At 40.5% G+C, this 27,668-nt stretch overlaps 2 protein-coding genes across 2 annotated transcripts in view; one reads left to right on the forward strand and one right to left on the reverse strand.

The window, feature by feature from the left end:
• dedd1 (death effector domain-containing 1) overlaps nucleotides 1-27,668 on the reverse strand; it is a 516,989-nt gene that overhangs the window by 13,181 nt on the left and 476,140 nt on the right. The gene's annotated exons all lie outside the window — the stretch shown is intronic.
• The window catches only part of tsnare1 (T-SNARE Domain Containing 1), a gene marked incomplete at its 3' end in the record, with an annotated part of 160,497 nt that overhangs the window by 346 nt on the left and 132,483 nt on the right, over nucleotides 1-27,668 (forward strand). The gene's annotated exons all lie outside the window — the stretch shown is intronic.

Genomic DNA, 27,668 nt, shown 5'->3' on the forward strand with positions numbered 1-27,668 from the left:
TGGTCCACATGTGAGGGATGTCACGCTGTCAAGGGGAAGGATATAGGCAGAGAGTTAATAGGTAATTGTATGGAGGGATGTGGGGATGACTAACAATGAGATAAACGTGCTCTAGTTAGGGCTGGTAAAAGGATAGTCCTCACTCCTCACACACACTGGGGGGTTGGCTCCTGCTGATTAGCTTCCTGTGACACGCACAGCTAATAAGATTGATCAGCCGTGCATCCTTTATGAGCAGAGACGACACCACAAAAAGAAATGTTTTCAGAAAGCAAGTGACAATGTTTTGCTTTTTACATTCTGCTTATTTATGGTGTGACATGGTGCATTTATTGAACTAAATCTGGTAACTCCTCTATGCAAGAGTTTGCCCATTTGAATCATGTTTTTGTTCTCTTTGTTGTTCGTCCTCGATAAGAACTAGTCTTCTTTATACAGTATATTGCTATTACAGACTTGATTTTGTTGGTAGATGCAAAGATAAATATTTTTATTTAGGGTGGAAAGTTTTCAACTAATCGTTCTGACAATTACTTTATCTTTTAACTAAATCATTACTTTAAATTGGCTGGATCAGTGGTTCTCAACCTGGGGGTCGGGACCCCCAAGGGGGTCGCGAGACAAATTTGGGGGGTTGCCAGATCATGTAGATAAAATATACATATTCTTATTAGTACATAATATTTTATTGTCGCATGTGTGTGCTATTTTATCAGAGTGCCATTATATGTTCGGAATTTGATTAATTTTTTTTAGCCATTTGTTATTTTCTTTGTTTTTTAAGAATTATGTAGGCTAATTTTCCGATTTCTCACGGTGTGACCCGGGCAAGGGGTCACGAACCCCTTTAACTGTTATAATGGGGGTCGCGGCTCCAAAAGGTTGAGAACCACTGGGCTAGATGCAAGTTAGCCATTTTATACTCACTACTGCCACCTCAGGTCATACATTTAACTGCACCTTCTATATATGAAGCTTGTGCATGGCGGCAATTCGACCCGAAATAACACCTTTTTAAGTGACAGTGCAGTTGTGATGAACAGGTCTGGGCTCATTCCACACATTAGGACATGGCTGAAACATGTGCTGGGAGGTAAATACATAATTTCAACATTTTTAAACTTTGTATAGCCCCTTTAAAATAAGGCATGGCAAGTGAAAAATACAGTTTTCACACTGGTCAATATGGAGATTTTTTTCCCCTCAACATTTTGGCTGTTGTCAAAGTAAATCATTGATACCATAGTAAACTTTGCCCGCGTCTACCATACTCTGTAAATGAAATTTAACCAGTCGTTTTCTGTGTGGACGACACCAACCGTAAAAGTATGTGGGCTCTTAGGCCAATAACAAAACATGTTATTTCACTCTTGCAACCAAATCTCCACTTCAGTAGCGCCTACAGACACCATATCCCAGTCTTGTTCTGATTGAACCATACTATATTCGATTTTAGATATCAACAAAATATTGCAAATCAAAATCTCTTCTGAACAAAACTTTGCAAAAACATCATACAAAATAATCTAATTTTGGTGCCATTTATTGCCATTTTTTATATGTATAAACTACATTTTTATATAAAAACATTGAATAAATGGACATTTGCAATGCATTATTCCCCTCATACATATGCTAGTTGTGTTATGTTTTTACGTTATTACTGTTACATAGAAACTAACAAGCAAATAAACAGAATGCTAAAATGTTAAAATTAAGTATTTTCCTCCCCCTACATGTTCCAGCCATGTCTTAATGTGTAGAATGAGCCCAGACCTGTTCACCACAACTGCCTCTAAAATCCTGCACTGTCACTCAAAAAGGTGTCACTTCGGCCCTAATTGCCGTCATGCACGAGCTTAATATAGAAGATGCAGTTACAGATATATGGCCTGAGGTGGCAGTAGTGAGTATAAAATGGCCAACTTGCATCCAGCCCCTTTAAATGAGGTGGGTTTTTTTTCTCTCCGCATCCGTATGGTAAACTACATGACTTGAAATAACTGACAGCGCTTGTATCTACAACCCAAGCCGTTTAAAGCTCTTTGCGTTATCTGCGGAATAATAGGATGCTGTTTATGGTGTAAAGCGGGCCATATCTCCACAGACAAAGTGCAGAGTCAGCACAAGTCTCTCTCAGTAAAGTACAGGCTGAGGTTTGGATGTGGCTCCTTCCGAGGCGCCATGTTCGAGGGTCTGGTGTAGGACTTGGGGGGCTATATGGGGCTTGGTCTACAAACAACCAACAGTCGGAGAGTACGCGCCAAGCTACTTTGTTGTGTTGTGAATTATTTTACGACGCAGTGTTGATTGTGAATTCCAGGGGGATTATGTGATTGACTGTATGATGATTGGAAGGTCACTGGTTCAAATCCTGCTCTGGACAGTTCATACTGTTGAGTTTTTGCCCTTGTGAGTGAGTGGTGGGTGCTTTTCTACGACCACAGATTGTGCATGTGGTCGTCAAGTTTGCTTGATCATGTTTATCCAATAAGTTGAGCTTCCCCTATTACATGTATACAGTACCAGAGAAATTAGTAAGTCAGAATTCTATTGGACATAAAATATAAAGATAAAACAATCTCCCAACTTTTCCTCTTTCCACCTCACTGACTAAGCTACGGTCAATACTTACCACGGTTTATATCCTTCAAAGTAAGTCATTACAAAAGGATTAAAACCTGTCATACGCACTTTCAAGAACTGAAAGGGGTTTAGAATAGTACTTTAGTCATTTATCTCTGTTGTACAGCCTTAACTCTCAAAACCTTCTGAGGTGCGGGATGGTGGGGAGGCTGGATTTGGCCTTGGGCTTTACATTACTTTATTAAGCCTTTAAAATAATTTCTCAAAATGTTCATATACGAGATAAATATATGTAGAAATTCAGTGGACGACTATTTTTGGATGCTTGTATATAATACCAAACCAGCTCTAATTTTCAGGTTTTTATCAGTTTTCTCCCTTTACATATAAACTTCACCCTCACAATAGTTTGTTTAATTATTGTCTTGATTCCACATTTCCCCTTGAACTCCTAAAAACAGAACTCTATAACTAATATGTCAGCAATAAAGGCGTAAACCTCACTCTATCCACTCTTTATTTTTACTCAAACAATGCCTTATTTTTATATGGCAACATTATTAAAGGAAAGAAAGCTTGCACTACATTTTGCTCTCATATTTAAGGGTCAGTTGCAGTGTCTTACCTTAAAATACACACTTGGTACATTTTACAGTTTTACAATCATTTTGCTGCACTTAAATTTCCAATGAGGCGTTCTTCAGTCAGGAGTGTGCACGTGTATGTTGAAAAGACAAACTACCAGTCATGGCTATTACCATAACATAATGACATAGTGTTAGAGTTAGCACATGTCTCCTCTTACCTCGTTCTGCTTCTCTCTCCTCCCTGTCCCCTCCTCTCCGTCGGAGCCGGGTTTAGTGTAGTTCTTGATATTGATGGAGTGCACCGGCTTCTGCTGCTGCTGAGTTTGTACTGAGCGCTGGTTCTGTGAGCTGCTCAATGAGGGATGGAGAGAGTCTGTCAGAAAACTTATGGAGGACTTTCAGCTCTTTTCGTGATCGATCACGGGAAATGCCAGAGCTGCCTGCGTTATGATCACGGACGCGCTGTTGATATTTGAAGACGCTTTTGTTTTTGCAAGGCAGCAGACTGGAAACGCTCGAAATGTGCTGAACCGGCCCGCTGCGAGAGGGAACTATTTCTATACCGACAAAAAAATGCTTACGCCTCGAGAGTACGGCTGTTTTCCATACCCCCACTGGCCGAAGTTTGTGTCACACTGCTTTGGTGATGGCTATGTGTGCAACAAAAAGTGAGTCTTGCACTTCTGTTGCTGATTTTCCTTTAAACCTATAGTTATTTATCATTTTTTCAGGGTTTACATTTCCAGTCATTGTATTCCAGTGTTGAGGGAGAGTTTGTTCATTTGAGTGATTCATTTCGTGTCAAATCAACAAGTGTTGAGTCTCGAGTGTAGTTGTTACACCCAATAGCGAGGTCCCAATCATGGCTTTTAGTTTGACCAGCTCTAACGTCGCTACCATTTGCTCAAAATGCAGCGGATATTCTAGTGGTTAAGGCTGCTGCTGCGTACACTGGTACAACCTCAGAGTCATGGGTTTGAGTCTCTGTTCTTCGGCCCCTTTTTCAATAAAAGCCTTAAAAATGAACAAAGAATTAATGAAATGTTCAGGGTTTGTTCAGCACATTATTGAGTACTTTTTTTTTTTTTTACATTTAATCTGCTTAAAGCATTTGAATGAATTGTTTTCATCAGTAGGTGGAGTAGTGAACTCTGCTCCGCTAAACTGTTAGCCGCTAACTGTTGCTACGTCTTCTGCTTCAAACAGTTGCATCTCTTGTTCATGTGTTTGTGTTTACATGGTGCGGAGGGCATGTGGGGGTAGAGGTAAGATTTTAGGCCCGAGCCCAAGCCTGACCCGCAATTCAGGCCGGGTCGGGCCAAGATGTCACGCATGACAGTCGGGTTTGGGTTGGGCTTCTTTTTTTTTCCTTCTTTTTTTTTTCCTTCTTTTTTTTTTTATTCATGTCATTATAATATTTCATAAAAAATCTAAACTATAGGCTTAGACTATTGGATACAAACTATGATTATACTTATTCCTGCAGCGCTGGGAGAGGAGGGAGGTGGTGCGCTACACAGAGAATATCACTATTTACTCTTTATCTCAGGACAGTGTTTAACTTGCAGAGGATAAATAAGCAGTTTGGTTCCTGTTTGTGCGTTAAAAGTAGGCTTTTGCAAATGCAGCGCGAATGTTCATGAACAACGAGGAGCAGGAGGAGGAGAGAGAGACGGAAAGACGAGGGAAGCTGACAGCCAGTGCGTAACCTGCCCTGGGCACATCTCTCCGTCTGCCCAGGTATGTGCGCGACGCTGCTGCGTGCACGTTCTAGCACCGCTTGATGAGAATGCAGCGGTGCCGGACCAGAAAAAACAGGATAGCACTTTAAGATCGAAGAGAACGTATTGACTGTAACATCTGAATAGGCTTATGTGGACAGTGACATGTGAAGAATGAATGTCCTCAATATAAGGAATTGTAAAGAGGGACATGGTTTGAATGGTCCAGGAACAGCGCTGTCAAGATCCAAGTGGGCGAGAATCCATCCGGACGGCCCCAGGATGGCTAGTGAGAACAGACCAAGTCCCACGGTGGTTTCCAAAGGCCAATCTTCTCTTTGGCCGGTGCTGACGATTGGTTCGCCGTCCGTCCGTCCGCGAACCACCGCGGCTGCACAGCTGGCGAGGACCCTCAAAACCCCGGGCATGTTGTTAAATCTGTGTTAGCTCTCGTTACGCAGTCAGAATGAAGAGATGACTTCCTGGCTTTAGTTTGTTTACACATAAAGAATATAATGATGTCTAATTTTGCAGTCATGGCCGGCCAAACACTGAATGTATAAAATGTATTCAATATTTTGAGCCAATGACTTTACTTAAAAAATAATCTGTTTGATCAAACTCATGTCGTATTTCATTAATGACTATGTCTTAAGAAACTTAATATGTTTCGGATTCATCAGCCATTAAATCTTTGAGACTTATATGTTTGTGCAAAAGAAAATGTTGATGCAAAAGAAAACATCACCAACGTAAAATTACTTTTTTCCCCACTCAATTTTAATTGAAGTCACTTTTTCATACTACAAAGTATGACAACAAAAGCTCATGTTGATGCACTGATTAATTAGTCTGATGAAGGGTCTTAGTCATTTTTCCTTTTGTTTTCATATTGCACACAAAAGTACCATTAGCTCACTACCTTTTGTGGTTTTAGTTAATTAGCAATGTCCTGAGGGTTTAAGTCACCTAGTCTGTCTTAGCTTTGGGAGACTGATTCACATACTTAGTATTCTGTACTTATAATGAAGAAGATGGTGCACATAGACTATTTGTGAGGAACAGTGTCCTTTCAATCCAGAAAGCCTAATCAGACCAGGACAAAACCAATATCAGAATCCTTCTAATTTGCACAGCTTTTGTGTCCTTGGCTGAACTCTCTTCCGATTTCTCCCACTTTGCTGAGAATACGCTTTTTTTTTACTATCCCACTGTTGAATATGTGGGTGCATGCTGTTCTGGGCTTTTACGAGAGCAGAAACCTATCTTTACGGACCGGCACTGTCAAGGAGAAGCTAAAGACGACGATGACAAAGGGACGAAGGCGAGCACTTGTGCCACAACTCAAGCTGAGATAAGAGGTGCAAAATAAACAACAGAAAGCTCTTAAAATGTGCACTCAGCGGCGGGTACGTTGTGTTTTAGAGTCTTGACCTTCTGCTGGATTGTAATTTAGACAATAAGCACATGTAAACAGTGTCACTGCTCCGAGATGGGCCGATAAAACAGACGCAAAGCGAGAACAGGTGCTTGGCCAAGGGCAACAACAGGTGATCAGTTGATGGATACTTTAGCTGTCGTTACATCCTGTGTTTTTGGAGGGGTATTTCAGAATAGCAATGAGAAGGTCTCCTCAGAGGTTTCCAATACCATTCAAAATATGTGCAATGGGTTTTCCTCTGTGTGGGACCAGGCTGTCCCAAGAACACGTCTGAAAACTAGAGGTGACAGGGCTTTCTCTGTACCCCTAACAGTGTTTATTGCTAAAAGTTATACCCATTTTTGTGATGTTTACAGTTTCACTTCCTTATTGGACACTGACAGGAAGTGACATAGATAGAGCCAAAAATGTTAAACTGTTGCCGTGCAACCATATTATGTCAATACGTTAAGTGTGACATCACACACAATATTAAGCTACTTCTAAGTCCAAAGTGTTGACAGTTCTATAGATAAACACAGCAAAATGCTCAAGTTTATCTGGATCTCCTGCTGAAATATCAACAGATAAAAGGCCAAAAAAGTCTCATCATTTCTCCAGGCAAAATGAAGATATTTTTAAAATAAAAAAAATAAAAAAAATAAAAATAAAACTTTATTGTGTATGTAAATCTGGCCGTCAATAACCAAAGCTTTGCGTGCATGTTGTGATCAGATGTTTAAAGGGACTATACGGAGTTTAAAAATGTTAAAACTAAGTATTTTCCTCCCCCTATTTGCTCCAGCCATGTCCTAATGTGTAGAATGAGCTCAGACCTGTTCACCTGCCTTTAAAATCCTGCACTGAATATAGAAACTGCAGTTACACGTAAGGCCTGAGGTGGCAGTAGTGAGCATAAAATGATCAACAGTCTCTTTAAACTATTTTGCTATTTATGTTAGTGTTGCCATTGTTTTATTCTGTGCCTTGTGAAGCACTTTGGGCAGTGTTGGTTGTTATAAACGTGCTATACACTGTACATTTGACCTTTGACTTGTTTCAGTCGCAGTACAATAGATTATTGTCGATGCATTAGAAGCTGTGGCTGTAATTTTAGTTGCAATAAGTGAGTTGCTGTCTCATTTAACTTACATATAAGACACCGGAAACAGCTTTCTTTAACAACCAAATCACTCCAGGTCCCAGGACTGAAGGGGTCTGGGGGTTGGAGCAGTTTTGGACCCACTGTTGGGTGCAGTTCATTTTTGGCTGTGGAAATAACTGACAAAACGCTCAGACCGATCCCGTTGCGCTCCTATCAAAAGCCTATTTTTCAAATAACAATTTTAGTAGCCTTTTGGAACACATAGTGGTAGTGGTATAGTAGTGGTTCGCAGCCACATTTATTATTTGTTCCACTTCCACTGGAGCCCTGTTTTTTTTCTTTTACTCAGTTCTTTCATTGAGCACACATTTCGAAGCACCACCTCAGGACAGAGGAAGCAGACAGACATCTCCCTCTCTGTGGAAGCGGATATTTCAGATGTGTTTTTCTTACTCGCCGAACCTCGAGATCTAATGAAATGCTACAAAACTTACTGTGCACTTTTTATGCTTACCGGAGCATGAAACTATTTCGGACAAGTTGGGCTTTTATCCAGGTCCGTGGGCCAAAATAACTACGAGGCGTCGGAGTTATCTTAAGGGCGCGTAGCCAAAGCAGCGATGCTCCCAGTGAGATGGACCGCGAGAGGATTGTGGATCTTGTTGAGTTTCTGCTTCTTCTTTTTTTTTTTTTTTGCAGAAGTAGATTTGGTCCAAAAGCAGCTTGTTTGTCAGTCTTGTTATGAAAGTTTACAGCCTCGGGCGAAGCTCCACACCTCGATTCCTGTTATGACGCACCATAAGTCACGCAGTTCACAGTGTTTTGATCTGACCACTGCTGATATAAACGTGGCTGGGTGGACTTCTACGTCAATAAAATGTGTTTATTTGGATATATTTGTTTCATCTCTTATCTTCCGCTTTAACCGAGCGCATTTTCTCCAGTTCGGCTTTACCCAAGTAAAGCTTCTGGAATGGAGCATACAGCCTTTAGGCCACAACGGCTCATTTGAACGCTAAGACCTACAAAAGCTGATTGTAACATTGTGCGTTTTCATCTCTTTTTTGTCATGTTTTTGTCGCTTTTTGGTTGTGTTTTTGTTACATTTCTGGCATGTCATTGTTGCTCTTTTGTCGGATTATCATCTTCATTTTTGTTGCTATTTTGTCCCTTTTTTGTCGCTCTTTTGTGGCTTAATCATCGCTTTTCATCCTTGTTTTTGATGCTACTTTGTGGCTTTTTCATCACTTTTTAGTTGTGCTTTTTCTTGCTTTTTAAATTGTGTTATTGTTGCTTGTCTGGCACATTTTTGTCACTATTTTGTCAGATTTTTATCCTCATTTTTGTCGCTATTTTGGGCCTTTTTCATCACCTTTTATCTTGTTGTTGCTTTTTAATTGTGTTGTTGTTTCTTGTCCGGCACATTTTTGTCACTCTTTTGTCAGATTTTCATCCTCATTTTTGTTGCTATTTTTTTCCCTTTTTTGTTGCGCTTTTTTGGCTAAATCATCACTTTTCATCCTCGTTTTTGATGCAATTTTGTTGCTTTTTCATCACTTTTTAGTCATGCTTTTTCTTGCTTTTTGAATTGTGTTTTAGTTGCTTGTCCGGCACGTTTTTGTCACTATTTTGTCAGATTTTCATCCTCATTTTCGTCGCTCTTTTGTGGCTTGTTCATCACTTTTCATCCTTGTTTTTTATGCTACTTTGTGGCTTTTTCATCACTTTTTAGTTGTGCTTTTTCTTGCTTTTTAAATTGTGTTATTGTTGCTTGTCTGGCACATTTTTGTCACTATTTTGTCAGATTTTTATCCTCATTTTTGTCGCTATTTTGGGCCTTTTTCATCACCTTTTATCTTGTTGTTGCTTTTTAATTGTGTTGTTGTTTCTTGTCCGGCACGTTTTTGTCACTCTTTTGTCAGATTTTCATCCTCATTTTTGTCGCTCTTTTGTGGCTTTTTCATCACTTTTCATCCTTGTTTTTGTTTTGCCGTTTTTTTCAAGAAGCTTTTAGATTTGGGCAATGCCAAACCCGGTTCAGGTGGGGGTTAAGAGGTTGACCACAGTGGTTTAATCAAAAAGAGGGACCAGTTGTTGCAGCAGCATTAGTATGAGGAGTTGTCATTTTCTGCTTTAGCGTCGTTAGTTTTTTTGTTAGGAAACCAGAAACGATAGCTGAACTCTCTTCCTTCCCTCTTCCCTCCAATATTGTGTCTATCGTGTACATATTCTTTGCTTCTGCTCCAAATACTGTTGCATCAAGGGTTTGAGAGAAAGGTTTCAATTCTCTATATGTGAGACAGGAAAGCTCTTCTTAATGTAGCTTTATTTCTCATTGGGATACTCTGGGCTATATGTCCTAAACCATCAACTTTTGTATTTTACATTTTGCGTTCAAATCCTGAGCTCTTGTTTCCCCTGCATATATGAGACGGTTATTTCTGGTTTATTTAGCAGATGTGGAGAGACAGGAGGCGTGGAGGCAGATAACAAGGGCCTGAGCCTCAGTGAAGTGTGTAATGCCGCAGTGGGACAGAGGACATTGTTAGTAAAATCAGTCAGGGCAGAGATGCACCACAGAGCGGTCCCTTCAAATCTACTGCACAGGCCAGTAATTATGTGCTGCTCTAATGTCTGATGTAACAATAACGGCTGTATTAGTCAATGTAGCTCAGTCGACGCGTGCAAAGGTTGCTGGTTCCATCCGCTTTTCCTTCAATGGTGTCTGGTCTTTGTGCGTCATGTGACTGTGTGGATGACGGTGGTCAAAGAAGCTGTTGGCACTGACATGCAGCTGTTCGTGAGCCTCAGGACGCTACATAAAGTTAAAGGAACAGGCCACCGTTTTTAAATACTGAGATAATGTTCCTACCTTAGCTTAGATGAGTTGATGCGTACCTGTCTGGTCTTTACGCGTGCCCTCAGTCACGTAAACAGAGCACAGACGCCGTTAGCATTTAGCCTCGCCTCTTCTCATCTATGGATCCAAACGGAGGTGAAGTTAGAAGCGACCAAGCTCTTCCACGAAATTAAAAATGTCGATTTTCTAAACGAAAAAAAAAGGGGAACTACATTGCAAGGCTTAGTAATATTACTACGCCTGGTAATATATTTCCCCTTTTTGTCCGCTAAGAAAATCGACATTTTGAATTTTGTGTGACTATACTGTACAGGCTCATGTAACCATATTTAAATAGGGAAACCGAGCTCGCTGTCTGTGCATCAACTTGTCTAAGCTAATGTAAGAACATATCTCAGTATTTAAAAACGGTGGCCTATTCCTTCAAAAAAGAAAGAGACTAATATACATATAAATATATATATATATATTTTAAATAGGAAGGAAATTTGAGAAGTAGAAGGAAATAAAAAATAAAAAAGGCTAGTTGCACTTAAAAAAAAACAAATAATAACATGTATTTTTTTTAAAGGCCACACCGGTATCTCAACACATTGGTACTTTCTTCATTACCAATATTTTATTATCTAGAACCATAAAACAAAGACAATGACTTATTCTTCAAAATATAATCTCATTTAATGTTTTAGCTTTTTTGTTAAACAACCGAGTAACTTTCTTTAGTGCTGTCGTAGTGCTTGGAAGTAACTACAAGACAATTGCGCCTAGAACAACTTGTAATAGGCAAGGCAAGGCAAGGCAAGTTTATTTGTAGAGCACAATTCATACACAAGGCAATTCAAAAACAAATAGAATCAATAAAAACATCAACATAGAATTAATCAATTACAGTAAAAGGCGAGAGTGCAGATAAAATACTTTCAGTCATATGCATTGGTAAAAAGAACTGTTTTCAGCCTGGATTTGAACATTGTCAGAGTTGAGGCCTGTCTCACATCCTCATGAAGACTGTTCCAGATTTTAGCTGCATGAAACTGAAACGCAGCCTCACCGTGTTTATTATTGACTCTAGGAACCACCAGGAGACCCCTCCCTGAAGTTCTCAGGGCCCGAGATGGTTCATACGGCTCTAACATGTCAGAGATGTACTTTGGTGCTAAACCATGAAAAGACTTGTAGACAAGCAGAGCTGTTTTAAAGTCTATTCTCTGAGTGACAGGAAGCCAGTGCAGAGACCGGAGCACTGGACTAATATGGTCGTATTTCCTGGTTCTTGTCAGGACTCGAGCAGCAGCGTTCTGGATGTACTGTAGCTGTCTGATAGCTCGTTTAGAGAGGCCAGTGAGTAGGCCGTTACTGTAGTCTAACCTGCTGGAGACAAATGCATGGATAAGTCTCTCTAAGTCTGGTTTTGACACTAATCCTCTGATCTTAGCAATGTTTTTCAGATGGTAAAAAGCTGCTGATGTTATTGCTTTGATGTGGCTGTTTAAGTTCAGGTCTGAGTCCATGATTACTCCTAGATTTCTAACCTGATTTTTTGGTTTTAGAGGGAGAGACTCAAGGTGACTGATAACACTTTGTCTTTGTGCCTGTGGGCCAAAAACAATGATCTCAGTTTTGTCTGAGTTTAGTTGGAGAAAGTTGTTTTGCATCCACAAACTGATCTGTTGGATGCAGTGACAGAGTGTATCTACAGGCCCATGTTCACCAGCCGTCAGTGACACGTAGATTTGAGTGTCATCTGCATAGTTGTGGTACGACACATTGTTGTGTCACTCTTCATCTTAATAAAAAATAAGGAATCTCTCTTTTTTTTTAATAGTAATTCAAACTTAATTTTTGTTCAAATCCATTGACTGATTTTTTTTTTACTTGGCAGATCAAACGTCCTCAGATTAAGCTCATTATTCTTAATTCCAGTAATATTTTACTCATCAAGTTTGCTCTGCAGTAAAAACAAACAATTTAGATGCTGATGAGTCCTTTGTTCCTTTTGCTGTGCATCAACACTCAGTGACCCCAGGGCTGACTAACGTATTGCCTAAAACAGCAGCTGAGTATTGAAAAGTCAGCGGTGACTCCATGAGCTGCCGGTCACGAGGCATTAACCGGTCCTAAATCACTGTGCCCTCTTCGGCCCACTCAGAGTCACTGAGAGCTGACGAGGATTCTCCCGTTTGTGTTTTATCGTACTGCACTGCTCGTGCTGTCTGCCACATTCCAGAGCCCATTGATCATATCAGATTGCTTAAGTAATTGATTGTTACTGGTTATTAACCTCCCAGAACTTTGGGCCCTCTGACGCCGCTCAGAACAGCCTGTAATCAGTCACAAATGGCAGCCGCTAATGAAATTAGTTCCTGGTTCTGCTTCACAACTTTGTTTGTTCCACAAAGTATTGGCAAGGGCAGCGCGGTGCCATGGTCGCGCTCCCCAGAGAGGAGCGCGACCGAGCAGCGAATACAGATAATGAGCCAGTCGCACTACTGTGTCTGTGCAATTAGTCACCAGGCGCACAAACATATTAAGACACAAATATGAAGAAAATGCTCAGTTTTAAATGTGGGGCTGTTGATGCAAAAGAAAACATCACCGACGTAAAATTCCTTTTTTTCCCACTCAATTTCAATTGAAGGTTTGTTCTTACAATTGCAACCAACACCGAAAAAAAACTGCTGAGGGAGTTGTAAACTTTATCAAATGCAGCAAATCTGCTTCAAATGTTCAAGTGTGGAAAACCAGAGCAGTCCCCGGATCGCACTTTGAGAACCTCCGATCTTGGCCATTATCTATGTCACCAAAATAAAATTAAACAATGACACACTTCTTAATCATTTTAAAAGCCTCAAAGGAACAGGCCACCGCTTTTCCATACTGAGATATGTTCTTACCTGAGCCTAGACGAGTTGATGAGTATCTGTCTGGTCTTTGGGCGTGCCCGTGGAAGAGCGTGGTAGCTTCCAACTTCCCCCCGTTTGGAGCTAAAGGAATACATCTTTAGTTGTTTTGCGTGACAAAGACCAGACAGGTTTGTATCAACTCGTCTAAGCTCATGTAAGAACATATCTCAGTATGTAGAAATGGTGGCCTGTTCCTTTAAGAGCAAAATCCAGTATTTTCATGCATGAGCATGTAATACACATTCAGCTTTCGTGCGCTGGTGGGGCTCATTCCAGCCCATTTATGTTAGGAAACTGTATATCGTACCGGTGATTAGGAAATGTCATTTTTGGTTAAACCTTAAACGACATCAACAAACCAATCATAAACTTAATTTAACACAAGGTTCCGCACACTGCAACAACTCATCAACATCCTGTCAAAGCTTGTACGTGTGTAAGGTTTACAATTCAAGCCTTCCCTCAACAAACCCTTTTCCAAGTTCCCTTTCAGATTTCCACCGACCTTATGCCACTCAATGTGGAGCTCATTTGATCGCATTGTTCTCATTGTTCTCTCTGAATGAAAGCATGAAATAGATCATCTTTCGCTTGTCAGACCTACAAACAGCCTCCTTTATTCTCCAAGCACGACCACGTGAGCGCTGGCTATAATGTTTGCCTCGGCTCGAGTTGTCATGAATGCAAAGGGAAATATTTCAATTAAGAGGCAGCTTTTGTCGAAGCTTCACAGAGATGTCTTGTTATTGGTTTCCAAAACGGTGGCTTTGTAGTGCTGGGAACCTGGAAATCAAAGGAGAGCCGTGAGTCCAATGATACACACATGTTAGACAAGCAATTAATATAAAACTGATTATTTTTTCGTTTCTCAGAGTGAATGGCTCTCAGTGTATTTCTCTTCCGATAACTTCCGACCTGAAGAAGACAACGTTTATTTTAACATGACATGCAAAGGAAGATAACGCAAGAATTATATTTTGCCATTTGTAGCAGATGAAGAGACAACGATAATTGTATACACATTGAAAAACACATTAAGGATACACAGTAAACAGGTCATTTCACAAGAGAACGTAGTCTACAAACCAATGACCAACTGCTGACGGAACCTGACGGAACCACACGCATTTCACAATAAAGCTCATGTTTACATTACGGCGAAACAGAGACAAGTGTGACGCGGAAATGTTACCCGGAGAGCGTTTGAGAACAGGTATGATGATGGAAGAAGAGAACCACCGCTTTATTTGGATTATATGGATGTATGGACGGCACATGTACAGCAGCAGAGTCTGAGATTAAAGGCAAAAGTGAGATTTGGACTTTTTACACATAAATGCACCGCTTACGTTGCGTCTATGTATAAATAGTAGTTACAGTACGAGCTCCCAAAGTTGTATGTCTTATGAGTGCAGTTTGGGATATAATTCTATGAGTTTGGGTCAGAAAAGTTGTAGTTTTGTCAGCGCCGTGCCACGCCCCCTTTTAGTCGACTAATCGTTGCTCTGAGCATGTTTTTGGTCGGCCAAAAAAAACTTGGTTGTTGACAGCCCAGTGTCACTGCTTGGTCTTGCTGAAAGGTCAAAGATTATCTCATCTCACAAAAACTCGAGAATCAAAACTTCAACATCAAAACAGCCACTGTGGTCCGTTTCGACTTGTATGGAAGAAGTTTGTATGGAAGAGACATGGAAAAATCTGCAACCAACTAACATTTTTATTAAGGGAAGACACTACAAGCAAAACTCAATTTTTTCAGTTTTCAGGTTTTGGGCCAAATTGGTCTCTGACCATACAAGCTTTCACCCGGAAACAGAAAATATGCCTAATCTTCACAATAACATGTTTAAATATTGCGCTGATTCAATGTTCCCCCATAGACTTATATGGGACAATGCAATTTCAAGGGCTTTTTTCTCAAAACACATTTTTTCTGTCATTGTAGCGACACTATGTCCACGTCAGTAGGACCTATAGACTTCACATTTTCCTGCCTTGAACTGAACAATATTTGGAAGATTTTTTCAGAGGGATTTTTTATCATTTAATCCCTAGCCCCATTTATTGAGCTTTGAATGTCAAAAAATAAGACGAAAATTATTTTTTTACACATATTTCCACTAAAAAACAGCTTATATTAAAACTAAACAAGAAATCCAAAATACCCTCTGAAAAAGTCTTGGTAACTCATTCATCAGTAAAATGAAACAATAAATTTGAATGTAGCTCTATCCATTATTCAGATTTCGTCGCTGAAAAGATGGGACATTTTGGGGCATTTTTAGGCATAAAACACCTTGTTCTTATATGAAAAGATAAAATGACAGAAATCTTGCCATGTATTTTTTTCTTACATTTATGCCAGTGATCTACAGCAAACATTTCAAATTGATATCTGTAAATATACATTTTTCCCTATTCACCTGCAGTGTCTCGCCTTAACATTAGATAAGAAATAAATTCATTTAAGGAACACATTTGGAGTGAAATAGTTGTGCACTGGAGGGTCCTACTCCTGCTACACATATTCTGTCACTGTCTGCATCCTGGTTCTGTTTAATGTAATATCTTAGCAGGTCATTACTCATTTCAATACAACTTTTTTTATTTTTTCATCTATCAAAACCTATGCCTGCTCTACAGTTTACTGATTTGCAGGTTAAGACGATTAAAGTGAGACCTAGAAGTTAATGGTGGAAGTTTATTGATAACCAAAAAGATAAAGTGTGTTGATGGAACAGCCTGGTCTTCGGTATTTTCTTGCCTCTTTCTTTGGTAATGTTGGTGAAGAACTGACCAACTGCAGTAACCCCAGTTCTAAGAAGATATTTTTATTCTTTCATTTTCCAACAACTCTGTTTGGTTTTGGCTTTCCATTTAAATCTACCTCTAAGGGGGCTTTATTACTTCTGGGACTGACTTTGCCCACCGTGGTCTGCTCCCCCACATTTTGGGATAGTGTTTCCATGGAGTTGGCCCGAGGAAGTGCAATCTCCAGGAAGTCTTAGCCGCGGGGCGTAAGCATATGTGGCACGAGGCTGGCTCCAGAATGACTGGTGAATGTCCAGTTGGCCCATCTGTCCCTCACGCTGCCGCCAGAAAGACCCCACCAACAAAAAGACCTCAGGGGGGGGAAGAGGAGACAGTTCGAAATGCCAACTCCCAGGACAGCTTCGAATGCCCGGGAGAGATCTTAGCCCCCGAAACAAGTCAACGGGCGCTTCCAGAGAACATGGAGGGGTGCATTTGTTGATGAGGAGAATGAGAGGAAGCAGACACAGCTGAGTGGCAGAGTCGGCGGCCAGAGATTATTACAGTTTCTTTTGCTGGGGCCAAGTCCTCAGGCAGTGCCTCTCCAGTCCAAAAACCAGACCATTACCACAGTGCACCGCGAGAGGCCAGTCCGCACAGCCCCAGGAGAGAAATTGACATTCCACAGCTGGTGGGATCAAGCTTTTACATGGCTATTACAGATTTACAATTTTCTCCAAGCAAGTGGCGGTTTTAGCAGTCGTTTTGAACCAATGGTTTGACACGAAACTGCTCTCAGTATTCTTTTGCCTTCCTCAAATAACATCGAGTTAACCATTCAAAGAGCGCGAAACTGTCCAAAATCAAACAGTTGCCGTGGTTGTGGGTGCTTTTTACTTTTTAAACCTATAGGGATTTTCAAATACTGACTGGACTGGGTTGAGTTGCTTCTTCTCGCTCTTATAGCCTGGGATCGCTTTTTGATTTGCCCTTTGTGACATATACCTTAAGTTTTACATAATGAAACCCTCTAAGTCAGTCTCCAGCCAGTAACTCGGGAGCTACACGTAGCTCGCCAGGCCTTTCTACATCTCTATGTTAACTCAATTTTTAGATGCATTTTCTGTTTGTTCTGAACATACTGAACACTATCTGTGAACAGTGTAAACAGAAAAAATGTCTTGCTGTGGAGATGTGTAGAAGCAGTCAAAGAAAACTATCTGTGAACAGTTGGGTCAATATTGGAAAGTATGAAGACTAAACTCAAGTAATTTTCTTTGCTCTTGGCAACTAATTCTCCAGGGTGATCTCCACTTTTCGCATTTTACACAAGTGTTTTTGAAGCATGAGTAGCTATCTGACGTTACTGTTGTGTAGAAGTAGCTCGCCGGGTAAAAAAAAAGGTTGGAGACACCTGCTCTGAGTGAACAAGTAAAAAATAAAATAAACAAAAAGCTATGTCTGTCTAGCTCTGAGGTGATGCCACCAACAGGCATGGAAAGTTGTGGCTAACTTCCTGTATTGTCATGACCATTTCCTGTCGCTATTTAACTTAATTAAACGGCAACAAAAAAAACAAAGATAAGACAAAATCACTCATCATACATAAACAGTTGATTGCTTTTCATGCCAAATTGTTGTGATTGGGGTGCTACTTTAAGATCTACACACATTCAATTAGCGTTAGCCTTTAGCTTCCAAATTATAACACACATACATGTATAGCTTTCAATTTCCAACATTTTGTACATGATTTCTCACCATCAGCTTGTTGTCTTGAAACAAGGACAGCTAACATCATGCTGCTGTTCAGTATCCCATGCAGAGAACCCTAACCTGACCTTCCTGGTTTTATCGTGCCGACTTAGATGATGGCCCATTGTAAACACCTTTTTAAACAGCTTGACATCTTGGTGCAAAGCATTCCGGGACTGCCGTTGTAGTTGGTAGAAGTTGGAAGGAAACTCATGTTAAAACTTGTGAAGCGTTGAAACCAACTCCCGTCATTGAAGACTGCGGGAGGCTGGCTGATATCGATATAGACGTTATTGGGCAAAAATCAAGCGTGAAACCGTGTAAAGACTGTGACGTGAGTGCGCTCTTTTATGTGAGAAGCTGATAAGGGGTTTCTCCCAAAGCACAAAGGCGGCTGTATCACAACACATAGAGCCAACTGCACAACAAGATTTGAATGAATGGGAGTGAGAGAGAGGAAAACATCGACATTGGAAGTGCAAGATCTGAAGTGATTTGAGACATTAAGGTCTCACGTTTTGCACATGTTTTACAAAGCCTGCCTTTGGGCACCAATGAGCAATGAGCATTTTTAAATCATTTTAGAAATGATGGTTGATGAGTAAGGACTATGGCAGGTGGGAGTAACAATGTTTTTAGCTTGTTTTATATGTTCTCACAATATACAGCGGATGCTGGGTTTCCCTCTGCTTTAGGTCTAAATATGTCAACTCAGACTTTTCTGGAGATTATTCCAAGTTATGCTACCAGAAATACAAAGGATAAGTTGTTCCAAAGTAGTTACAGATGCTTTGTGTTGCACAATAGCTCCCTGAAAATACCTTTTGATGTCACTAAACAAAACAAATCCCAGACATCTATCTATCTATCTATCTATCTATCTATCTATCTATCTATCTATCTATCTATCTATCTATCTATCTATCTATCTATCTATCTATCTATCTATCTATCTATCTATCTATCTATCTATCTATCTATCTATCTATCTATCTATCTATCTATCTATCATTTGTAATTAGAATATGTCTATATTTTGTGAGCTTTTTAATAAATATACCATTTAGAAATTTGGACAATTGGAAAAATGTATAATGTAGTGCAGGAAGAGCATCTGATGTAGATTGTGTTCAACATGTTCAGAACAAAAATAAAATGCATTCAAAATGTATGAATAGGACTTCATAGGACAACATAGGACTTCTAGCAAGCTGTTTTGTTGACATTTTCCATGTGTTGATCCAAAATAACTTGACATTCTCACTATACAGTATGTCTAGCTTTTACTCTGCGTTGAATATTCTGTTTTGAATGCATGTTTCAAAAATACAATCAGCTATCGGAGCTGTGTGCCGCTGTGACGTGAACTAATGAAGTAGGTACATAAGGAAGGAGGTACAGGAGCCCTGGGTGACATCACCACCACTTTCTGCAAAGGTCATTCCGAAAGCAGGCCACGAGCAAGTCGACTGCACGCTTCACTGTCCTTTAGAGAAATGCCATAGCCGCACTGGGAAAACGAGACTCGGAGGAACAGGCTGGTTCTTTTGTGCCCACATTATGCTAAACTGACTTTTTAAACTTTTTAATCATGTTAGAATTACACCTGGAGTTGTGTTTTAGTTTCATTCATGCATGTTTGAGTAATCCCATACGCGGCTTGAGACTTCTCCTTCCTAAAAACACTGCCTAGCCTCTTTGGTTCTTGAAGTCCAAGCATTTCTATCCAGGAATGTAAAATGAAGACTGTTGCCATAACGTTAGCCAAGGGGTCAGTGGCACAGATTCCACACGATTCTGACTGGTACATTGCGGTAGGATGTTGTATTTTATTTTACTTGTGTCAGAGCAATACTGATGTACATCATGCATACTGGGGTTTTCTGAAGGTATTACGCTCCAAATGCACCAGAAAACAAGAATTTACAGATGCATGTTTTCTACAGCCCTGAATGTAGAATTTAAAATGCGATACAAAATGAATAGTGCTTATATATATGAATAAATAAATGTCCTAATACATGTAAATGTTAAAAAACTATCTGCTGCTCGGGCCCAACAAAAAATCCTGATTTTATTTAAAGAAACAGCTTGAATATCAACAATGAGTCAGATATCAAATAATAGACGCCCAAATAAATCCTGCTTAATTTCCCATTTTTGCCAACTATTGAAGTACTTAGGCTGTATTATTTCATAAGTCACAGAAAAGCAAAACAACAGTCTGCAGCACATCCCTATGCATGTTCCTTCTGTCACAGACGATCCAATCAAATAAATGTGCGGAGACAAGCTCCGGGTCCTTTCACACAAATGAAGAAGCTTGACTTTAGACCCCATTCAAGTTCACCTTCACCTACAACTGTCCTCCATCGTGTGACGTGGAAGCTCCGCCTCTTCAAGGGACTCACATCAAGATATTATAAAGTTGCCATTTTGTTCTGACAAAGATGCTTGGATGTAATATTGGAGAGATGGTTATACAGTAATTGTAATGCAGTACAGTTCAATACTCGAAACATACACTGTTTCCCGCTCACGCATTTTAGTTCATCTCATCATGCCCTGAGTGAGTGACGGGGGATTTTATCACATGAATATACATCAAATTAAAACTGAGATTTAGCCTCTGAAAATATTGTGATAGCCAGGTATTTCCATAGAACGTTAAAAAGAAGAGACAACTCCTCATTCATCCCCGTTTGCCACAATAACCACGTTCGAGGGGGAAATCATGGCGGATTTACGGACTTCTCCTACCCACCTTTGACGAAGCATGTTCCTACAAAGGGCATAAGGATAGGATCTTCACTGTAGACTCGGCCCTAGCGGGGCACATAGTTCAGTAGTAGCCAAGCCCGCACCATTAGCTCTAATGCTAATGGCCTGTCAATCAAAGTCCGGCCCTCATTAGTATACGACATTTCTAAAAGAAATATTCTTACAAAAAACAGCCTGGTTTCTTTAATTGTAACTTACCTAGCGTTATCACAGGAGCAATATCTAGCTGTAGAAAGTTTAGGAAAATGTTTTTAACGTGTCTAAAGTGCAATGCTTTCCAATGGGAGACTAGCGGCTATATGGAGGTACTACAGCAATGGCGGACCAATGGCGGCCCCAAGTGTGAATTATGAATGTTTTTATATATGAGTTTACTTTTTTTGTATCAATATACCAATCTAAAATCCTATTTAACAGCAGACAGTGTGGACAAGCCATGAAGCTTTTCAGTTATTAGAGCATTTCAAATGAAAGCGTATAAACCTTGATTAGAGCTGTCAAATTAAATCCAACGCAAACCACAAAAACGCAAAGCAGCCTCTCTCTCTTTCAAAGTTCCCCACAAGGCACCCCTCTCCCTGATCTCTCCCCCTCACCCGCTCCTCTCCAGTGCTGTCTCTGCTCCCATCTCTGATACCTCTGGGCTCTCTGATCAGTGCAGGGCGGTTTGATAGCAGTAAAAACACGACTTTATCACTTCTTACCTCTCTCGTCTCGCCGTTGTCCCGGCTTTACCCTCTGACTTTTCACATCCTCGCCTCCCTCTCTGTTTGTCGGCTGCCTTTCATTTTTGTGCCACAAAAACAAGGCATACCTTTCTGCTTTAGAGAGGAACAGGCTGTCGAAGGTTTTGTTGTTCTTCTCTGGCTTTTGCACACTTGTTTGGGTTAAACATTTATCAGACGGGCCAGAGAGAGAAGAGACACTAGTTCAAGATATGCAACCCCCAGCAGTTGAATTTGATTGAATTCCTTGGGTGTGCCCGCTCTCGGTTTGGTCTGGCACTAGTAAGTCATGTTGTGCCTGTGGTGGTGATATTTCGTGACTTTGATACCGCCTGTCAGCTCCTCACTTCTTCCCTCTCGTCCTCGTCCGTCACGCTGAACCCTCGGTCTCCTCGCTCGTGAAGGTGTCTCTTTCAGCTTATTATCTCGGGAGCAAATGCCCGTCGCCATGGTTACCAAACCCAATCAACTACACTTGGTCCAATTAGAGAGCAGATACAGAGAAAGAGAGAAAGAAAGAGCGCCCTGGCCTCAACAATGAGTCCTGTTTTTCAAACACTGCCCGCAGACTCTTCCTTGTTAATCAAATTCAGACGTGTTTGAAAAGACAGGTACAACAGGGCAAGACTAAGAGGATTCTGTTTTAGGCATGTTAAAAACTGACAGCCAAAAACACATACGGGCTGATTAAATTAGAATGTTCAAATAGAGAAAGAAGTACTTGCTCCCGATTCAAGATGTTTAGTGCTAGATAGTCTGCTCAAGAGGGACAGTCTGCTGTGAAAACTTGAGATTACATGACAAAAATTAGGGTTAGGGCCATGGATATGGCGAACCTTACAGGGTTAGGGTTATTTATATTTTCCGACAAAAATGTTAGCGCTAACCATGGCGTATGTCTGGCAGTAAAGTGAATGTTACTACGTGATATGTAGGCTATTGATGAATTAGGAGCAAGTTACAGAAACAGAGCATAAATCAGCCGTTCCCAAAGTCCGGGACATCGCGGCTCCCTTACTGTTCCAAAAATCTCCCAGGGCACCCCAATAATAATACGTTACTCTATTCGAAAAAATCAGTTTTTATTTTACAGCTAAAATTACATGAAAATCATCTACAATAGCTAAGTACTGAACATTTGAGCAAATAAATGTATATTTATTTTCAAAATCTGTGGTTTTCAATGTACTTGTTTTGTAAACAAGCTTTAGGGGCCCCCCTGCAGTGCCTCTGGGGGCCCTGGACTCCGCTTTGGGAACCACTGGCATAAATAAATGAAAAAAATGGTGCCTTGTCGAGGTTGACATCCCCTGATGCAAAACAACGGCTTGGAGACATGCAAGAGCAAAGTGCTCTCTTTTCTCTCTTCTCTTTGCTCCTCTTCACTTTCACAAAATCACTAATTTGAACAGCCTTTGTGTCCAGCTTATTTATTTAATGTTAAAACTTGAATAGTTTCTGTAATTTGTAAAAGAGAAAGGCGTGCTCCAGCTGTAAATGTACTGTATGTCGCGTGAAGCTTATGATTTCTGTTGTGCACGTTTAGCCCACATTGCACTGCGAAACGTTGACAAGGGTAAACATCCACTGCCAACATAAACTGATTACACCAGCTGTAAAGCTCTTTAAAGACTATCCACTTACACTTACATTAGGAATATGCGTGTTCCTAAAACTTTACATTGGGTCTCCGTCGAGCTTCTGAAAAAAAAGGTCCAAAGCTAGAATGATACAATTACAATGAACAGGTGTTATCCTTCATGTATTTAATATTGATTACATGAAATACAGCAGTTTTTCTTGTTGTAGAAGGATGTCAAGGTCAAAAATCTATCGACTGGCAAAATAGGAGGGGTTACTGAGGAAAAAGACAAGGAAACAGATGCTTTAAGATAATAGGCAGCACTTTGTAATCTAATCACTTTGTAATTGTTCATCATGATTCATTCAGTTAAGCTTCCTAAATGACAAACATGGGACACTTTAAAGTCAGGAACCTACCTTGTTATAAAAAAAACAGTGTGTGCTGACTGTGGCCGCTCTCCACTTTCCACATTTCAAACACCGTAACAATAGACTGAACTGTGGATGCCCGAGTCTGATGAGAAGGTGCCACTGGAGGTGCTGGGCAGGTGCCATTGCGGGGCGGATCCACACACTTTAGTTATGGACTAGAATGGGGTGATTTATCTCAATAATGGCTCCTTTTGTGTGACAAGGCAATTTCACTGGCCAGAGGTGTTTCTGGAGGCCTGTCTCTCCTCCCTGAGATAAAGGCTGTTTTCAGAGAGAGAGAGAGAGAGAGAGGAGAGAGAAAGAAGAGGCAGTATAGGTTTTGTTTGGCGGCTCAATAAATGAAAATGGTACTTTTAAAGGGGGGGTATTATGCAAAATCGACTTTTTCAAGCTTTACATCATGTTATTATGTCATTCCCTCATTAAAACATGCCTGAAGTGTTGCCTTGGCACATTCACGTATTTTTGAGTAATCTGTAAAAACTCTGATGGCAGCCATTTTAGGGATAGGTTTGCCTGAGTCCTCCTAGGAACGCCCCCACCTCCTCAGCTTTCTTCACCAGCCAAGTAACCAACCACTGCTTCTCAGCAGAGCCCCCTCCCCACTGATGCCACAGACAGCGTGTGGAGGGGGAGTGTCAGAAAGGGTCAGAGGTTCTTAAAGAGACAGAGGCCTATTTCAAGACATTCACTACAGCCATTTTGAGAGAGCAATTTTACACAAGGCAGTTATTTTAATTTACTGCATTTACAGACCAACACCGGCGGTTTCGTCATCATTGTAGTGTGCTATAGACTAGTGCTATGTGATTGAAAAAAACATAATACCCCCTCTTTAAGCACAGAGTGAGAAACAAATAGGGGTATCGCCGTTTCCACGTGTCAAAATGAATACAAAAATCAAATATTCATATTCCTTTTTTTAGTAGTTTACAGTAGGGCTGAACAATATGGACAAAATTTCATATCTCGATATTCACGCCAGATATCTCGATATCGATACGATAATGATATAACTATGGGTTCAGTGAAAATAGTGAAATAAAATCATAATACAAATATTGTTTATATCTTGCTTTTTCGATTTTAATATCTTGAATGTTCATATCTCTATACGATAACGATATATTTTTCTTTTGTGATATTGATATCTTTAATGTTCATATCTCGATGTCGATACAATATCGATATATCTTTCAGCCCTAGTTTACAGTAGAAATAGAATTTTTTATTAACATAGTATATCTGCTTGTTTCAGGTCTAGGAGTTTTTCTCGTTTCCCCCCCATTTCTTTCTTTCTCTTTTTTTTTTTTTTTTCATTTTTAACTTCATTTAAGATGTGATGCCTGTGTGATCACTTCATACACTTTCAGGCCTTGATCTATCCTGCCTCAAGATATTGGAGAATAAGTCATGTATGCACTAACTGTTAATGAAGAGGTTTGACTGTAACACATCGAGCAATCTCTGAGTGTCTGTTTTAGATTATGCACCGACTGTTGATGATTTATTTATGTTTTGGTTGCACACATTATATTTAAACATCAAATAATGAATGCATTTTACTTTATCTAAGATGGATGGATGGATGGATGGATGGATGACAAAACTTGATACTGGAAAACACAATAATACAATAAACAATAAATCCTATTAAAAAGTAAAACAACGGTACAAATCCAAGGTTAATACTGTATTCCATGTGATGTGTCTAAAGGATATGTATCTTAATACACATAGCCCAGCTCATGCATGTTCTGAAGAGCCTTGTGTTGACAGTGGGGATCTTTTCAATTTTATTCAGAGCTTTGATCTTGTTTTATCAGAAACACAAAGCGGTAGGCGACATGGCCAGAGAGTGGACCCACTCCCTTTGTGGAAGCAAAACAATTATGCCAATAGGACATACTGAGGCTGATAAAAATAAAGTGGTGTATGAGATGGCTTCTGACATCATCACTACTTCCCGTTCGGAAGCTATGTAAAAGCTTCTGCAAGGACTGCTGTAATGTACTGTATAGTTGTAATGAAATGAACTAGCAACATACAACATCAATAAATAATTTGTTGAATTTCCCCTTAAATCGGAAAATTCAAATTGAACACCAGGCAATCTCAAAAGACTTTACAGAACAGCCTGGATTTGAAAATTGACGGATTTTGATCACCATAACAACTATTCCAGATTTTAACTACATGAAACTAAAATGCAGCCTCACTGTGTTTAGTCCTGAATCTGGGAACCAGCAGGACACCACTCCCTGAGGCCTGAGATGGTTCATAACATAATCTATGTCAGAGATGGACGTTGGTGCTAAAGCATGCAGACACTTGTACACAAGCAGAGCTGTTTCAAAGGCTCTTCTCTGAGCGGCAAGACGCCCGTGCAGAGACTTAAGCTCTGAGAAACTAACTATTATTAATGAAAAGTGAAAAAACTTGAATCAGCAGAATCCCCACGTGACACCAGTACAGAATCACTAGTCTACACTAAATTAGTTTCCGTATGGACGCCAGCAAATGATCACAGCCGCATCACAAAGGAAGTGTACATCAAATGGCCCTGAAAACCTAAGCTGTATTGCGACACTTGAGAGAGTTATTTTCTGAAATATTACTCTTGAGAGAACAGTGTGTCTGATCCCATGATTGGATAATGCTGACACCGCACGACCTCGTCTTTTGTCTGTGTGAGCCATCTCAAGGTCCGCAGGGAATCAAATGAATCAAAGCCTTTCTCCTCATGAATATAACTGAGCACACTGCTTCTCCCCTTTTTTTATTTCAGCTTAAGTGTGTAATGGTCTGCGTGTAAGGACTTAAGCTCCACTGCATGCCAACGTGTAAACAAGCAGCATCTTCCCTCTCTCTTGGTACAGCTGCATTTTTTGTCTTTCTTGCAAACTGCATTTGTAGTTTTTGTGTTCCACATTGTTTTACTGGATGCTTTTGTACATCTTTGCTTTGTTTTTGTGCAGTTCAGTGGATTTATTTTTTACTGCAGAGAGTCTGTAGTAGCCCTGAAGTAAACAAACAGCTAGCTTATGAGCTAAAGACATTTGAGACTTACACAGTTCTTCTTCTGAAACACTGAAGAGGCACCACGAGCCCCCCACACCCGCAGAACAGTGGAGGTGTCACAAGAGGCGCTTCAGGAAACAAAAAAAAGGGACAAATGAGGAGGTACCCGGGCAAGATTCGCAGCTAAGCCACACACACCTTTTAACTATTGTTCAGACTAATGTACTTTCACTGGAGTTAAGACAGATTATATTTGTCTGCTACGCTCTTCCCAGAAGATGGTGAAAGACTGTTGTAGAGCGGAGGGAGCTGCACAGGAGGAAGAAGAAGAAGGAGGAGGTGGAGGTACTGAGCGGTGCAGGACACCATGCTCTGATACAGGGACAAACCCAGGAGGCGGTGCACCGTTTTAGAGGAGCTTTGAAAGCAGTTTCCCCTACCATCAAAAACAAAGCATCCTTAAACTTAGGAACTTTGTCAAAAAATTAGGAAGTTTGTCAAATAAGAATCCGATTTTCTCTTTGATTGTCCAAGAAGGATCAAATGTGGATAATGACACATGAACCTTGATGATTTACTAAATAAACACCTCACTCCCTTTCACTTTTCTTCTTTGGGAACCACGCTAGTCCACTCGTCACCCTCCCTCTGCCATGCTTTGCTTGTTGCCGATCAACGCTTGTGTCCACCGTGCATAGGCTTATTCCCGCTCAGTGGCCCTGTGCAGCTGAAACGAAGCCTTGTGTTTGCGATAATGACAGCAGTGACTGGAAAAAGGAGAGTGAATGAGCCACGGCGGGGGAGGAAGAGCATGCTGCATCTCCGACCGACCATCTCCGTATTTAGCGCGCTCACAGGGGTCCCCTGCCCGTGTACTTACCAGCGCACGGGGGGCATCTCTCCTTAACAAACCACCCGCGTGTCTTTTCAGAATGTGCCACTTTGAAAAGAGAGAAAGAAAACTGTCACTTGCCATATTTTGGGGCTTATTTTTTGTGTACTGTGAAATTGACTGAAAAGAGGCGGAGTGGTTTCAAAGGACAAATACACAAAGCATGCTGGGAAGGTGGCATGTTGGTGCAGATGAGGCTTTCACTGGTTTTGTTAACATATTTTTCGTTTTTTTTGCAATTTGTTTAGCATTTTTACCCGTAGGTTTTGTGTTTACTGGTTCAATTGGTTCGCCTCCATAAAGGTTTTCTACACTAAACACGGGACTCTCCAAGTGTTGTGAATGCGAATTCAAATGCCACTGCTAAAGTGCCTAGTAATGACATGAAACACATTTTCATTTCATCCCGCTCCTTCCTTGTACTGTTACTATATCGGAAGGAAGTGCATTTGTTGGAACAGATTTTGAATGTTCTGTTACTTTTTTTGCCACAAAAAGAGAGAACAAGATCAAGGTACACCAACATATATCCATGGCAACCTCCT

The sequence above is a fragment of the Gobius niger genome (assembly GCF_951799975.1).
Source record: "Gobius niger genome assembly, chromosome: 8".
Classification (NCBI taxonomy): domain Eukaryota; kingdom Metazoa; phylum Chordata; class Actinopteri; order Gobiiformes; family Gobiidae; genus Gobius; species Gobius niger.